Source organism: Dermacentor albipictus, chromosome 8 (genome assembly GCF_038994185.2).
Source record: "Dermacentor albipictus isolate Rhodes 1998 colony chromosome 8, USDA_Dalb.pri_finalv2, whole genome shotgun sequence".
Taxonomy (NCBI): Eukaryota; Metazoa; Arthropoda; class Arachnida; order Ixodida; family Ixodidae; genus Dermacentor; species Dermacentor albipictus.
In genome coordinates, this window is record NC_091828.1 from 8743543 (window position 1) to 8760767 (window position 17225).

General features: G+C 44.3%; 1 pseudogene; it reads left to right on the forward strand.

Annotated features, from left to right (window-relative positions):
- The first annotated feature begins 14638 nt into the window (after window positions 1–14638).
- LOC139048356 (uncharacterized) lies at window positions 14639–15905 on the forward strand (annotated as a pseudogene).
- The last annotated feature ends 1320 nt before the right edge of the window (window positions 15906–17225 follow it).

The following is a 17225-nucleotide window of genomic DNA, read 5'->3' on the forward strand; positions in this document are numbered from 1 at the left end:
GTGGCAGGTGAACAAATTGAACAACAATATTTCTGTCTATAATTTTTTTTCCTGTATGTAAGTAAAGTTTGGAATAAGTTTGTCATTGCAAAAAAGCCCAGTTTGTGGTCTTTTATTGAATAAACCACATATTGTGTATAGTTGAAATGCAGAAATATGTTCTAAAATCTTCGAGTGATATATGTTCTTGCAAGTAGCATGGTAATTCATTACTTATAAGGATAGTAATCGCAGCGGATATCGTTATATGGGTTTACACACTAATATATGTGATCGCAAGCTTATTAGAAACTTGCTAGAAACATGTAAGGCATGAATGTTTCTGCACACTTGATCAGCTGTGAACGTGAGAGAACTGCTTGTACTGGCTGAGTTCACTGCAGAGTTTTGATTTAATTTTCTTCAGCATGTCCTTTTATACTGTTTTATCCCCACAAGAAGAGGCCGCTTGCCTGCTTTTCGCATTGTTGCACGAGTTCTACATAATTGTGCAGGAGGGTACGTTTCACTGTACCACTATAGCAAGCAATTTATTTAATCTACTAGCTTTACAGTTAATTACCTTGCAGAGCAAATGTTCATACAGATGCAGTAAGGATACAAAGTCCGCAACATAGTCAATGTTTATTGGTTTCTGTGCAAGAAAAAAAAAATCTCCAGAGAGGAGGTGCAACTTAACGTGCATGTAATATTTTATTCAATCCACGGATTTAATGCTATCGTAGCAAATTCATTACGATAGCCTACACTTTTGCTGTGTCAAATTTAATAAGAGGCAAGACAAGCTTTCAAGATGCATCGGGAAATTCATGCTTGAAAACCGACAAGAAAATGCAACTGAACGGTACCGCCTTCAGCGCAGCGTTGAAACTTCGGGTACTTTGCTGTCTTGTCATTTGCCCTTGCCGAGGTCGAGATAATTCAAGCTGCTCCGTAAGCGCGATTTTTGCATGCTGCTCAACAAAAGAAAATTGTGACGACCTCGTCGTCTGCTGGGGGATCGAACACCTCCTAGCACTCACAACTCGCAAAGGCGTACGAAGCAAACGTGAAAATGCACTTCATTTGCTGTGTAGCGTGTCAACAAACGCATAGCAATCGGAGAATGCAATCTGCAGTACAAGGTTTTTATTCTCCCTTCGCGTACGTACCGAATTCGACGATCCACGTCTCCACGCATTGCACTTGTCATGTGAGGCGCCATTTTCCAAAACAAACCCATACAAACCGGGGAAATAGCTCCGTTGACAGCTCTCCGCGCAATTTCGACGGAAAATCGCAGCGATCGGTGCGACGGTGCGACTGTGCGACCAACCGGTTGGTCGCAGCCGAAAATTGGGGGGTCGGCACTGCGACTGCGATTTTCATCGCAAACGACGGAAATCGCACTTCCGGTGCGACGAAAATCGCATCATGTGAAACAGGCTTAAGGCTGTTTACTTTAGTTCGCGGCGCTTTCTTGCCTTTTTCCCTTTCGACAGGGTGGGTAGCTAAATTCTTGAACGAAACCACGCAAACGCAGTGGACGCCGCGTTTTTTAGTGGTTCGCACGTACATATGAGTCGGAGTTGTCACCGTTGTCGCAGTGTTGTGGCGTGGACATGAAATCCAGAAGTCGTTCAGACGCGCTCAAACGGACCCCGAGTTCCAAGCCTACCGCTGATTCATATTATCGCAACGATAACAAATATGAGGCGATTTGTGCGCTTCCACTTTACCTATTGTACTAAAAAGAGTTCTGAGGCTCAAATAGACACATTTTAGCGTTCGCCAACTACCCGCGCCGAGATCGGTCGCCACCGAAGCATAGGCACAGCGTATACCTCCGAGTCCGTCTGCACGCTATCGGCGCGTCTAGGCTCAGGAATCAAGAAGCTTAACAAGGATAAATGACTCTTTATTTTTGTATTTCGCATCGGTGTTCTTAAATAAACCATTTTTTCATGTTTACAGTGCCAGCACAAGCGATCAGCGGTGATGCTACGCGTCATAAACACAGGTATATGTGCTGTCGCCGAAGGCTCCCAGCACTAGCCTGCGCTTCTCTGACGAAGATATATGACTAGGCAGACGTGTCGACTGGAAGGCATTTTGAATGCGGACAGCAGATTTGCCTTTGTGGTACAGGCGTGAGCTTTAGTTGCTGGGCGATAGCGCATCTATCGCACTAGCATGTCTGTGCGAAACGCATCTCTGGAAAACTAAAACTGCTTCTCGAGTTTAACTTCACAAACTATCCACGTATTTCACAAGAAGAAGAAGCCGTGTGGAACGGCTGTGCTCCAAAATGCTCTCTGCTGGAAACAGCGTATCGGCCCCAGGCCGAGGATCGTCGACCCCGTTTTTGAACGAATATGCAAGCTACAAAGTTGTCTTCCCGCGTCTACCAACCGGTAACGATGTTTTGAATTCTATTTTCCTTCATGCGGACTTGAGTGGCAGACCATACCGTGCTACCGACTTCCGAGACGCTCTGCTTGAGGTAGTGAATACTTCAGATATTGTTGGTATCGGACAGTATCAAGTGAGCCATGTATGGATGGTTACTTGCGCTAGTAGTGCGGCAAAACAGACTCTCGTCGCCGGTGGTGAGCTACGTGTCAAAGGGCTGAAGTGCATGGTGATAGATCCGGAGACAAAAAACATCCATGGCTTCCACCTCACCTTGAACCACGACGCGTTAAAGAGGCGTTCCAGGCCTATGGTCAGGTGAAGTCGGTGGAGAGAGAAGTATGGAGATGCACTGGCATGGAACAGTGGGTGACAACAAACCGGGAGGTTTCCTTGGTGCTCAATGACACTATCACCGTAACCTCAATACCGCACATTATGTCCATTTATGGACACCAGTGCCTCGTACTTATCCCCGGTAGGCCTCCGCTGTGCCTTCGTTGCAAGCGCGTGGGACACGTTCGACGACAATGCAGAACACCGAGATGCCTACAGTGCCACCGATTTGGTCACTCGGCGGACGCCTGCGTGTCCACCTACGCCAATAAGCTTCGTTCTGGGCAGCCTAGCGCAGACGAGCCACAACTGGACCATCTCATGGATTCTACAGTGGTAGTAGATGCAACCGGAGAGACTACAGGTGGCATTAGGGACGAGGACCAGGAGTCCTTGAAGCCAACGCCAACCAGTCAAAGCAGCTCAAGTAACACTAGCGAAGCTACCGGCGAGGATGACTCAGTTTGCCCACTTGGCCTAGCAAGCCTAAAAGAAAAGCCCCCTGATGACAAGGCAGAAGAGGAAGAGGCGATGGACATAAGTCAGGCAAGGAAACGTCCGGCACCATGCAACGACGAAGCAACAGAAAGTGCACTACAGGCGCCCGAGAAAGTGTCTGCTAGTGCTCAGCGAACTCCCTCTCTTGGCGATAATGTGCCGCGCCGGTTTTATCAGCGTAGTAAGGAGAGTGCCACAAAGAAGTCCAAAGGGAGCAAGACCACAGATTTACCTGTGGCCAAGGGCGATGAAACACAAAGCTTTAGGTAAGCAAAATGGCTACCGCCTTCAGCCTCCCCTTATGTGTAGGGACACTCAACGTACGTGGGCTGAGGCACATAAGGCGTCAGCAGCAGTTACTACACGTGCTTAGGCAGCATGAAGTTGATGTTGGTGCAGTGCAAGAGACAAAGATATCGTCTACTGGTGATGTCAACCTTGCGCTGCAAACTTTTCAACCTTATTACGAGGTGTGTACTAGCCAAGCATGTGGTGCTTCCGCTGGATGCTTTTTGTTAGTCAGCAAACAGTTAAATCATTCTTCATTGTCGCTGCGTGTTGATGGGGAAGGCCGCCTTATATGCTGTGACCTCTCTTTTCATTCCCGTAATTGGCGATTTATTTGCGTTTATGCTCCCTCAAAAGTGAGTGACAGGAAGGCTTTCTTCCTCTCACTTGCTCCGCTCCTAGATACTGACAGAGATTTGGTACTGTTGGGAGACTTCAACTGTGTTTGTCGTTCCAGAGACCACTCGTACCTAACGAATCGTTATGATGCAAGTGCTACTTTTTTGCATCAGTTAACAGAAGATCACAATCTAATAGACGTGGGCGCCTACACACCATCTTGGGTGCGGTTCACGCACTTTCAAGGCGTCTCCCATGCTCGACTTGATGGTGTGTATGTTTCGACAAATCTCTGGTCTAACATTCACAACTACGCCGTGAAGCCTGTATTTTTTACAGACCACTGTTTAGTAGCTGTTTCATGGGGTCCCCGAAAATTTCGCAGATTTGCTCCAAACTGGGAACTGTGGAAACTTAATACACAACTTTTGCGAGAGGAAAGTTTTGTAAACAAAGTGAAAGAATTATGGCTAGAAATAGCACAATGTCAACAGCTTTCTTTGTTCGCTCAATGGGAAATGTTCAAAAATCGAGTAAAAATGAGGCGATTGCCATTTCATGTGAGCTGTCTCAAAGATAAAAAGCTGAAAAGCATTACCTTCATGATCCACTTCACAAGATGCACGCTTTCGAAAGCCAGGAACCAGGGTTGTGTAGCGATGAAATAAACACACTTCGCGCACAAATACAGAAATATGAGACGGAAGTGTACAAAGGAGCAATGGTGCGTTCACGCACAACTCGCTTCACAGAGGAACAGCCCACAAAAAGGGCTCTCGGTGATGAGAAGCGATACGCGCTTTCCAAGCAAATATTAGAAATTGAGTCTGGCGGGTCTATATACACAGACACGTCCCAAATAATAAGCCTATTTGAAGCTCACTATAAAGATCTTTTCGCTGCAGTTAAGCCTCAAAATGGATACGAAGAAAACGCTGATCAGTTTATTTCCCTTAAGTTCAAGTTCAAGTTCAAGTTTATTGTTGTTATGACATGTACAAAAAAACGGGCTTACATATTATATACAGCATCAGGAGGTCCCAGAGTGAGAAACTGCCAGGGGGAACTCCTATCATTAGTGGGTGCATAAGAGTGTTAGAGCAGCAAGTAGAGGGCGAACAAACAAACAAAACAAAAGAAAAAAAAACGCGTTAAAAATGTAGCGTTCCTAACTAGAACGGCAACAGAAATGACATCATCTAAGTGAGACGGGTGTCGTCCGCCATTTTATTCCCACTTCTTCCTTCTCACTTCTCCCCTAGCACCTTCCTTCGTCTTCTTTCATGCGTCCAGCGCAGACCGCTTCACTCTTCCGGATTTCTTTTAATTACACCTCCTGGGGTAATACTTGAATACGTTTCCAATAGCGGCGCACTCCGTTTGGCCCGAGGCTCCGGCGTACCAGACATTCTTCAATATTCCATGCTGGCATGCAGTCTTAATAACTTGAAATGGTCCGCAATATTTTGAATTTGAGGGCACAGCTCCTTTCCTTACAAGGACATAGTCTCCAGGCTGTATGTCCGGTATCTGGCCACTGTGCCTTTTATCAAAGTTTCGCTTCATGCGGCGCTTGTAGATCTCCTGTTCTTTGACAGTTTTCCTTACTTCCGCAAGTTCGAGGTTCTCTAGGAGACCTAGCTCACGATCTGCAGGAAGTATGGGCGCTGTACCTGAAGTTACAAAATGAGGGCTGCAGCCTAAACTCGTGGTGTATGATCTGTTGTGATGCTTCACAGCGGCCTCGAGACAACACTTCCAGCCACCGGCAAAGTCTGGATACATCTTCAGATACTGTTTGATGTCTCGTATGGCACGTTCCGCTAGGCCGTTTGCTGCCGGGTGGTATGGAGAAGAATACTTTATCATGATGCCGTGCTCCTGGGCCCACTTTGATAATTTGGCACTCCGAAAAGCCGGCCCGTTGTCGCAGACGAGCGTCTTTGTGTGTTTAAAACACTCAGCTTTGAGGAGGTCTATTACGCTGTTTGCGTCTTCTTTGCCAGCTTTAGCCGCAATCGTCCGTGTGCACTCATCTATGGAGAGCAAGAAAGCTTGCGTTCGCTTGACTCCTTCCCCCTTCTTTTTGAGCTCCGCGAAGTCCAAATGAATTACTTCGAACGGGATGCTTGAATATTCAGGGTTTGTCATAACGTCTGTCGATTGCTTGAATTTAACTTTGTTCACCTGGCAGAGGTGGCATGTGCGGATGTAATGGCTGATGTCGTTTTTCGTACCCGGCCATGTGAATCTCATGAGCAATTTCTTATAAGTGCGCCAGAAGCCATCATGTCCACCCGATTCAGGGGTGTCATGGTATAGATGAAGAATCCTTGGAATCATAGTTGGTGGTACGTGATACCTTCCATTGATAAACTGGAGCTCTTCTGTACCTTCCCATAGCTTAATATGATTGATTGTATCTGGATTATTGCTTGATTCCTGTACAAGTAATCTTGATAGTGCGTCAGCGTCAGTGAGGAGTGGGCCAGGACGGTGCGAAATTACGAAATCAAATTGTTGCAGATAGTTCACCCATCTAGCAATGCGGCCTCTCGGCTGGGCCATGCTCAGAAGTTGAGTCAATGCTTGATGGTCCGTGAAAAGTATGAATTTGGCACCTTCCAGGTAAGTACGAAAGTACTGCACAGCTTTTAAGACGGCCAGAGCTTCCTTTTCTGTGGTACAGTAATTGATTTCGGCGGGTTTCAGGGTATAGCTGTAGTACCCCACGACGTAGTGTTTGGTTTGATCAGCTTGTTTGGATGGCTTCTGGTATAGAACTGCACCGGTAGCATAATGTGATGCGTCCATGTTCAGCACGAAAGGCAAGGAAAAATCCGGTATTCGCAAGATGGGGTCCGACGATATTAGTTTTACAAGCTCACGATAGACAGCTTCGCACTTCTCGTCCCAATGAAAAGGCACGTCTTTCTGAGTTAAACGTGTGAGGCACCTTGTTCTCAGTGCGTAGTCTTTGATAAACGCCCGGAAGTGTCCTGCAAGGCCAAGAAAAACGCGCAGGGAGTGCACATCATAAGGCTTTACCAGCTTGGAGATTCTCTCAACCGATTCTTGCTTGGTGCGTTTAGTCTGTCCATCAAACACCCTGCCAAGAAATACTACGGTATCTTGAAAGAACGCACTTTTCTTGAAGTTGACTTTGAGTTGGGCAAGACTGAGGGCATGAAGAACTTTTGAAAGATGACTACGGTGTTCGTCCTTTGTCTTTGAGTAGATGATGATGTCGTCGATGTACACATTGCAAAATGTGCCCAGGTAAGGTTTCAGAATGTCCGTCATAATCTTCTGAAACCACGCAGGGGAGTTTTTCCAACCAAATGGTAGGCGGTTGTACTCAAACAAGTCAAATGGGGTTATGAACGCGGTGTACTTCTTCGTTTCTTCACTTAGTGGAATCTGCCAAAAGCCCTTGCAGAGATCTATTCGTGAAAACCAATGGCAACCACCGGTTTCGTCAATGATGTCGTCGATTCTCGGCATTGGATAAGGTATCAATTCAGTTTGACGATTGAGAGCCCGGTAGTCTGTGCAGAGGCGGAATGTCCCGTCTTCTTTAGGTGCAATAGTGATAGGAGAAGCAAATGGCGATACAGAAGGCCGGATGATACCTGCGTCTAACATTTCTTGCAACTCCTTTTTCAGCCACACCTTTTTATCTCTGGACATATTATAGGGGGTTCTACGAACCACTGTTTTATCTGCGAGCTCGAAAGGAACGACATGGGATTTCATTGCTGGAGGGTAGCTTCCTATGCATATAAGCTCTGGGTACTTAGTTTTGATGTCTTCGTGGTGAAAAATTAGCCTTGATACACTAGGTTCTTCACCAAGGTCTTCTGTTCTTATCGTGTCTTCGGCCATTACCTTGTCATCCCAATAGAGGTTCATCTTAAGTTTTTTCATGTCTGGACGGGACAAAAGAAAATCGTAGGTGACATTGGGAATGGCCAATACGTCACTGGTAATAGCATTTCCTTGAAATTCAATAGCCAGGGTTACCCATTCGCTATGCATGGTCACTGACCCATCGTAGGCTTGGACACGCAATGTTCTACCAGCGTGCAGACGACTGGCATCCACTCGAGTCTTGTTGATAATAGATACCGAAGCTCCACTGTCAACGAGAGCCTTCACTTCAATGCCATCTACCTTAATGGGGGCGTACAATAAGCTTGACGACACCAAATATACTGTCTCACTGAAGCTCTTTTTCTGGGGCTTGTGATGCACGGTAGACAGATTATGTGGAAGTAGGTTGCCGTGAACTGCGGTAATTGGTTCTTCACTATCCTCACAGTCATGATCTACGCTTCCCAGAGATTTGTTTATGAAGCTGTGTTCACATTCAGTTGACGGCAACGACTCTAGATTGGAATCAAGTTGCTCTGTTCTACCATCTGGCTGTCTTCTCGATGTAATTCTTGGCACTGAGGTCTGTAGAAAGTTCAGAAGGTCATCAAACGTTCTTGGACCTTTGAGCTGGACATGACAACGGATCTCGATACACAACCCTTGCGTTATCAAAGCTACAACAGCAGAAGACGACAGCTTCGGTTCTGCAGAATACAACAGGCGACGCTTCTCAAGACAGTACTCAAGCAGAGAGCCACCTGTATAACTGAACCGCAGTGCCGCATCCCATCTTTCTACTGCGTTGCCTTCGAAAGCCCCTAAAAAGTTGCTTTTCCACAGTTCCCAACATGTTGTTCCATAATCCATGAGTTGCACGTCATACCATTTTCTGGCTATACCGCCCAAATAGCGGCGCATATGCAAAATCTTTGTGTCGTCGGAGTGCCACAGATTCTTGTCACAGGCGTACTCGAAAAAACACAGCCAGTAGTGTGCATTTTGCGATTTTCCTTCAAAAACATCTGGTTCAACAATACTTCGTGCTGACTGCTGTCGAGTAAGCGCTTGGACGAAAGTTCTCATTATTTCGATCTGTTGTATAATGTTCCTTTGCAGTTCCATAACACTTAAGTCTAGGCTCACCTTCCCGGCAGGCGTTTCCTCTTTGAGGGTGCCACGTCGTATGGGTTCCAGAACGAGTTCGCTCAGTGTCTGCAGTTGTAGATTCACTGTCACCGATCCTGTTTGCACGAGGGCTTGGCGGCTGATTGCAGCTTGTTGCAGCACCACGTTGATCAGCGCGGTAGAACTAACTTCAAGAGGAAGGTCCGTCGCTGGCTCACCGTGCACTTGGTATCGGGTGAACACAACAGACACTGATGACGCCTGGTCGACGAAAAACGTCACCCACATCGCTGGTCTTCGAAAACTGTCGGCTGCGCCAAAATGTAGCGTTCCTAACTAGAACGGCAACAGAAATGACATCATCTAAGTGAGACGGGTGTCGTCCGCCATTTTATTCCCACTTCTTCCTTCTCACTTCTCCCCTAGCACCTTCCTTCGTCTTCTTTCATGCGTCCAGCGCAGACCGCTTCAAAAAATACAATTCGTAGGGAACAAGTGCAAATAAATAGAAGACAATTAGATATATAGTAAAAACAGCATTATACAGTAATATCACAATAAATAATCATAAGCAGGAATATATAGTAATATAACAAAATTCGGCTCTTCTGCATATTACGAACAGAGAAAAATACAAAATATTTTACAGAAATATGAAGCCCAACGATACAATAACAGAAGTAATGTAAAGAAAATGTAATAAATATGGAAATGTTTTTATGACAAATGAAAAGATGCTTATGCTAACAGTATTCTTTTCATATTGTGTTTAAAAAACTGCAATGAAAGAGATGATTTAATATTAGCAGGGATGTGATTCCAAAGTGAAATGCCATGGAAACGAAGTGTAAATTTACCATAGTTAGATCTGATTTTAGGTAATAGAAGGTTATTGCGTTCTGCAAACCTAGTATTATTTTTGTTCATGAGGTTATCAAAAGGAAGACTGTCTAAGGTTATATCACGATGAAAGAGACGAAATGTAATGAGTAACAACTTGTGATAGAACAGCTGTTGAATGGGTAAAACGTTAAGATGTTGATAGATAGGTAAAGAATGGCACCGGAATGAGCTAAAGGTCATTAATTTTATTGCCTGATTTTGAAGACGTTGAAGTGGTTTTAGATGAATGGCATATGTATTACCCCATGAGGATAAACAGTATGATAAATGACTGTTAATATAAGCATGATACAACGATCTAATAATATGAGGGTTGAAGAATGCGCGTGTTTTAATGATAATGCGGATGCCGAATGAAACCTTTTTTATTAGCGAGTTGACATGACTATTGAATTTAAGGTGTTTGTCGAGAGTAATACCCAGAAATTTAACAGTATCAGATGTCGGTATAACATAAGTATTTAACGAGACAGTTATTAGAGAAGAAATCGGTGTTTGTGGATTATGAAATAGTACAAAGGTTGTTTTTAAAGGATTGATTTGAAGTTTATTATCAGTGCACCAGGAATAGACATTGTTAAGATCAGTGTTAAGTGTGTCTTGAAGTGCGGTAAGCGATTTCTGTGACGAGTAGATGGTAGTGTCATCAGCATATAACAAACAGTTACAATTGGTAAGTACATTTGGTAGATCATTTATAAATAATAAGAACAACAATGGGCCTAGTATAGAGCCTTGGGGAACGCCACAGTTAATTACTTTAGTAGAAGAGAATTGGCCATTAAGATACACTACTTGAGGCCTGTTAGACAAGTAGCTGCGAATAAGAGTTAGGGATGGGCCAGTAATACCAAAAGATTCGAGCTTATACAGAAGAATAGAATGATCTAGAGTGTCAAAGGCTTTTGTTAGATCGATGAATATGGCTCCTGCAACAAACCCTTCGTCAATAAAGCGTTTAATGTTATCCGTGAAGTTAATTAATGCCAATTCCGTCGAATAATTCTGCCTAAAACCGAATTGGAATGGAGAAAGAAGATTAAATTTATTGAGATAGTGCATTAGACGAGTGTAAATAAGTTTTTCAATGGCCTTACTAAAAAACGGCAAAATGCAAATTGGGCGGTAGTTATTAATGTTTTCACGAGAACCCTTTTTGAACACAGGGATTACTTTACCCTGTTTCATCAAATCAGGAAATATGCCTGTGCTAAAAATTTTGTTAACGATATCTGCAAAAACAAATGATATGTCTGCCGCAACCAGTTTTATTCTAGAAGGCTGAATAGAATCTAGGCCAGGTCCAGTAACATTAAGAGAAGAAATTACCTTTAAATCTTCTTCGGAAGAAACCGGTCGAAGAAAAAATGACTGAGGGCAACGTGGGAGATGGCGTAAAACACTAGGCGATAGCATGTTCTGACAAGTGGCAAAATGATCACTAAAAGCATTTAATATGTCAGGCTCGGTTGTGCATTCCTCGTTGTCGTAAATTATCTTTTTAATGCCCGTGTTAGTCTCTGTAATATTAAGAAATTCTTTAATAAGCTCCCAATTACGCCTGGTATTCATACCGTTCTGAATTATCCGTCTTTCATAATAGTCCCGTTTTGCGCGTTTAAGGATACCAGAAAGGATATTGCTATATTTCTTAAATTTAGTTCGCAAAGCTGTGTTAAACGGCTGCAGTCTCACCTTTTTGTGAAGATTATTCTTTTTTGTTATAGAGCGCAGCAACGCGTTTGTAATCCATGGATTTCTGGTAGACGAGAATCTTTGCTGAAAGGACACACGAGTTGTGCACTCATCGATATACTTTGTTATTGTTGATAAAAATATCGAGTACGCCCTGTCAGGACAATTCTCCTCAAGAACGCTCTCCCAACAAGTGCCTTGTACCTTCTGTGTAAATAACGTTTCATTGAAATAATTTTTTTAATATTGGTGACACTGTGTACGTTTTGCGACACCCAGAAGGAAGAACAGAGGATAGTGGTCAGTAATGGAATAATCTATTACTCCAGTGGTATAGTCAGAAGATGATGAGGAAAATATATGATCTATCAATGTGCAAGAACCAGAAGTGTCGCACCTGGTTGGAACATCGATTAAGGAAGAGAAACCGTAACTAAATAAGCAGTTGGTATAATCAGAACATGACTGACAGTTGGGATTAAGTATGTTGATGTTAATGTCACCACAAATGATGATGTTCTTGTTTTCATTGGTTAAGACGCTGAGTATTTCTTCTAGCTGTGAACAAAAGTCCGAATACGACGATGAAGGGGAACGATAAACGGACGCCAGGATTGTATTCCGGTTATTGAGGGACAGGACATTCCGGTCGAACTCCAGCCAGACCGACTCGCACAACAAATTGCGGAACGAAAGATCATGACGACGAGTGTACGAAATCGACGAATTCACAAATATGGCGGATCCACCACTTCGCTGAACCCCACGGTAACTATATTCACTGGTATATCCTGCCAGACCGAATAGATTGCCATCTACTGGTGTTAGCCATGTTTCAGACAGGCATATTAACGAAAAATTGTGGTTAAGTAAAGTAAGGAAGTTCAAGAGGTCATCATGATGTTTGCGCAGACTTCGAATATTGCAGTGAATGAACGAAAATTTGTGCGATTTGTCGTGTAACAATGTTTTCACCTGATCACATGAAAACATGCCTCTATTCATGGTGAGGATTTACTTCGGAAAAACGGGAGTGCTCGCGTACTGATTATGTAAAGATAGCCAGATCGCCTACGCCTGAGATGCGATAAACGCGGCTATTCTCAGTCTTTCTAGCTTTGATTGCGCAGTTTTCAGTCCAGAGGAATCGCCATCCTTTAGACTTCTTCAATTCGAGAGCTTGCGCGAAAAGCCGCTTGTTCTCTGGCGTGAGGTGATCATTCACAAAAAATGGGGAATCATTGTTTCGCGAAAATCCAATGGCTGATGTGGTGAGCTTAGCCTGTTTAGCTTTACTGATGAATTCAGTTCGCTTCGACCTGGAACAGAATCGTGCGATAATGTTCTTGTCTTTTTTTGCGGGGACACGATGAGCAATGTCAATGTCAGAGGGGACGATAGGACAGCCAATCTTCTCACCAATAGTTTGTATTACAGCCAGACAGTTTTCACCTTCCGTGACGGGAATGCCTTTTACTTCAACGTTGTTTAGTCGGGAATACTGCTCTAGAGACATGAGACGTTGAGACAGCTTTGCGTTTTCATCCTTTAACAGCTTATTTTCCTTCAAAATGGTCTCATTCTGTACTTTCACGGATTCATACAGTCCATTAAACATGCTAAGACTTTCTTGCATTGATTTTATTTCGGCATGCAGTGTTGCTATTTCTTTCGCTCGCTCAGCACACGACGGCATCTTCAAGCAAACACAACAGACACTTGTGGCAACAAGGCAGCGGCAAAGATGAATTAGGAAATGCACAAATTTGTAGGAGACAAACCTGTACGAAGTACGGGGACGTAATTAGTTGCGTGCTCGCTGCCGCAACTCTTGCTGCCAAGTGACGGGCTGGCTCATGGACACCCCCTTTTGTAGGCTCTCCGGTAGATACGGTCACTCCGGTAGATGTCGCTTGACTCGAGTATGCAGATAACAGCAGGCGTGAGTTGAGACGTGAATCTGCAGATGACGTCACTCCAGCAGATGCCGCTTGATTCCACGAGGCCGTCGATAACTGCAGGCGTGAATTGCAACCTGTACGAAGTACGGGGACGTAATTAGTTGCGTGCTCGCTGCCGCAACTCTTGCTGCCAAGTGACGGGCTGGCTCATGGACACCCCCTTTTGTAGGCTCTCCGGTAGATACGGTCACTCCGGTAGATGTCGCTTGACTCGAGTATGCAGATAACAGCAGGCGTGAGTTGAGACGTGAATCTGCAGATGACGTCACTCCAGCAGATGCCGCTTGATTCCACGAGGCCGTCGATAACTGCAGGCGTGAATTGCAACCTGTACGAAGTACGGGGACGTAATTAGTTGCGTGCTCGCTGCCGCAACTCTTGCTGCCAAGTGGATGGATGCCACACTTAGAAGAAGGTGATCGGCTCAGCATTGATGGGCCAATAACTCGAGAAGAAATTAATTTTGCTATCGAAACGCTGCAGAAGAACAAGACGCCTGGTCCTGATGGCCTTAGTGCTGAATTTTATATAAAATTTCAGAAATTCCTGTGTCCTTTTCTGGAGCACCTTTTCGAAGAAGCCTATCAATATGGGGAGCTTCCTCCATCCTTCTATCAGGGCCACACAACCTTAATTACAAAAAGCACTGATGATGAAACAATAAAGAGAGTAAACGGATATAGGCCGATATCGTTATGTAACGTGGATTATAAAATATTTGCAAAAATACTGACAAATAGATTGCAGACAGTCATTACTAAATTAGTAGGTGATCATCAAACATGCGGAATTCGAGGCCGCTCTATACAGACAAATGTTCCAATCGCACGTTCAGTCCTTGAATGCATAGAGGGTAGTACGGATCAAGTAGCTCTTCTCCAGATTGACCTCGCCAAAGCGTTTGATAAGGTTCAACACGAATTTTTGTTCCAACTACTGCAACATCTTCAATTAGGGGATGTATTATACAATGGTGTAACACTTTGTTATAAACATTGCACCACAAAGTTAATTGTGAACCATACCCTCTCATATATAATACAAGTACAGTCATCCGTTCGTCAAGGTTGTCCACCCTCGCCTTTACTCTTCGCCATATACTTAGAACCGCTTTGCTTAAGCGTGCTTTGCGACTCTAGAATTAAAGGATACATATATGCCCATGAGGAAATTAAAGTGCTAGCTTATGCAGATGACATTGCCTTCTTTTGCGTCGATAAGCCAAGCATAACCAAGGCAATAAACGCTACCCTGCGTTTCTGTGAGACTGCAGGAGCTACTGTAAATTTTGACAAAAGTAGAGGCTTTTGGCTAGGCATGTGGGCGCTCACTCCCTCTGTATTCGCGAATATTCATTGGAATAAGTCTCCGTTGCGATATCTTGGAGTACCTCTCGATAACTTCCGTAATAGTGGACCTCATTGGACGTCCACGATAACCACTATCCGTCGAAAGGTGACAACCTGGCAAGGACGTGATCTCTTCATTTTTGCGAGAGCTAAGGCATGCAATCCATTTCTCGCTACTAGGCTTCTTTATGTTATGCAGGTCTTGCACTGCTCACGTGTCCATGTCCAGGGATTCCATAGAATATTTGCATGTTTTATTTGGCATTCATCATGGGAAGCCATGAGAAGGGACAACCCTTTTCTCCCGCTTGAAAAGGGAGGCCTGGGTCTTGTGCATTTATTTGTGCGACAATTGGTCATGCGCTTATTTTACCTCAAAAATGTCCGTCATCCAATCCTTCTCGCAGTTAATCGAGCACATCTTGCGTCACACCTCCCTTTTCTTTTTGTCACGACAAACGTTGCTCAAGAACTACCGTTATGGGGCTTCTTAAAGGAACTTGTCGACACTATTTCATTCTTAAAAACCAGATTCAACCTTGAATATTTGTTTACCGTTAATCGCACGTCGCTAAATGTAGCACTTACAGATAACCTTTCCCCTGAACCTCTGTACCGAAAGCCGTATCTGTCTCTATTTGGTCAAGATGTTCTTTGCCGTGTCCGTAGAATGTGCATTGCGCCAGCAGCGAAAACGATTTTCTTCAAGCTGCACACTTCCACACTGCCACTTAAAACGTGGCTTCGGTAAAAAAAACTGTGTGTACCCTGGAATACAAATTGTAGGCTTTGCAATCAACCCGAGACAATAGAACATTGCTTTATACTTTGTCGTGACGCATTTCTTTTTTGGGACATTTTACAAAGAACTATCAAAAAAGACTTTCCTCTCACATGTTATGGTATCCGGTTCCTTCCTTTCAAAAATACAGCCAGTAATACACCATTTGATTTGTTTATGTTATTAGGACTTTATTCATTATGGAGAAGTCGAATGACCGACAGATATGCCGAGCCACCTCGCTCGACAAGGTCTATCTTCCGTGAAGAGACTGCTCAAGTCCGAAATGTGGTGGCTACATATGATCCCGTCCCTGAATGGATTTCATGTCTGGACGCTTGTGTTTGCTTGCCAGAATTTTGAACTGACATTGGACTGTATACTATCTGTGAATTTGTTTCTCTTGTATGTTCATATGTAATGTAACTGCGTTGGTCTGACAGTACCGATAGTTCCATGCAATAAAGAAAAAAAAGTTGGCGTGGCGCAGCGGTAGAGTACCGGGTTTGTGAGCGGTGGGTCGGAGGTTCGAATTCTTGATAGACCACTTATATTTTTACGTTTTTTTTTCTTTTTCTATTGCACTATAACGCTCTCTGTTGCTTTCTGCCTTAAAAATATACATGGGATGTCCAGGCACCGCGTATTTAACACGCTAGGGCTGATTTTTGCGCCAGCGCCCCAGCATACAGAGCGCGGCACTGGGCCCATAATGCGGCGCTGCACTGGACGCTGGAAGCGTGTATATGGGCTGTGATCATGAATGTGCGCTCGGATGGTGTCAAAGAAGCCAGTAGGCCGTCCACCATTGCAAGCAAACGGACCTGCACGGACGGCGCGCTGATAGGCCCGTGTTCGCTCATGGTTCGGCTTAAGTCCGTGTATACGATAGGCCCATGTTCGCTCATGGTTCGGCTTAAGTCCGTGTATATGCTTTATAAATAAGCAAGCTTACCCACATACTTTAAGCCCACCTAATGGGGCCTAAATGCCTGTACTCCTCCCAGCTGCGGCTTCCCTTGAGTAACAAAATCTGATCTCGAAGGCGGTGCTTTTGAAAGCCGCGTGCGCCTAAAGCGGATGGGAATCTTGGAGGCAATATCTACTTCGTTTTTTTTTTCTTAAATATATTTCCTTAAACTTCGTAACACAAAGTGCATACTTTTACAAATTACACACCTTTTGAACACATCAAATTCGTTAAATGGTCTCTACCGATTCTTATTAGGAAAAACACGCAATTTTCTAATTTACGATACATTTTTGAAAGAACCGCAGTGTGGCGCTACCGCAGTATTATGACAGTATTTGTTCGGTTCACAGACCTCGTTAGTTATACGAAGTGCCCGTTGCTGTAAAACGCTAGTGGAATTATGTTTTATAAGTGCCTAGACAAAATTTGCACCTTGTGGTGTGCATTAACCATCGCAAAACCTTCCGGACTCGTGTAACGGCATTAGTTCGCGTGTGCTTCGTGCGATCCGCCACTGTCGACAGTGAGTGTCCTACTGCAGCCCCCGCCCGACCTTCCTTTGTTCTGCCGAACTGCCCGCCCGCGCTCTCGTGAAAAGTCTGCTACTGGGGCTTCGAATCATAGTGTATGGAAGACTTTGTTGAAGATGGTGATTTTGCGGAGCTGGAGTTTATGGAAAGTTCTACAGTGCTTGCGCCAGAAAAACGTCT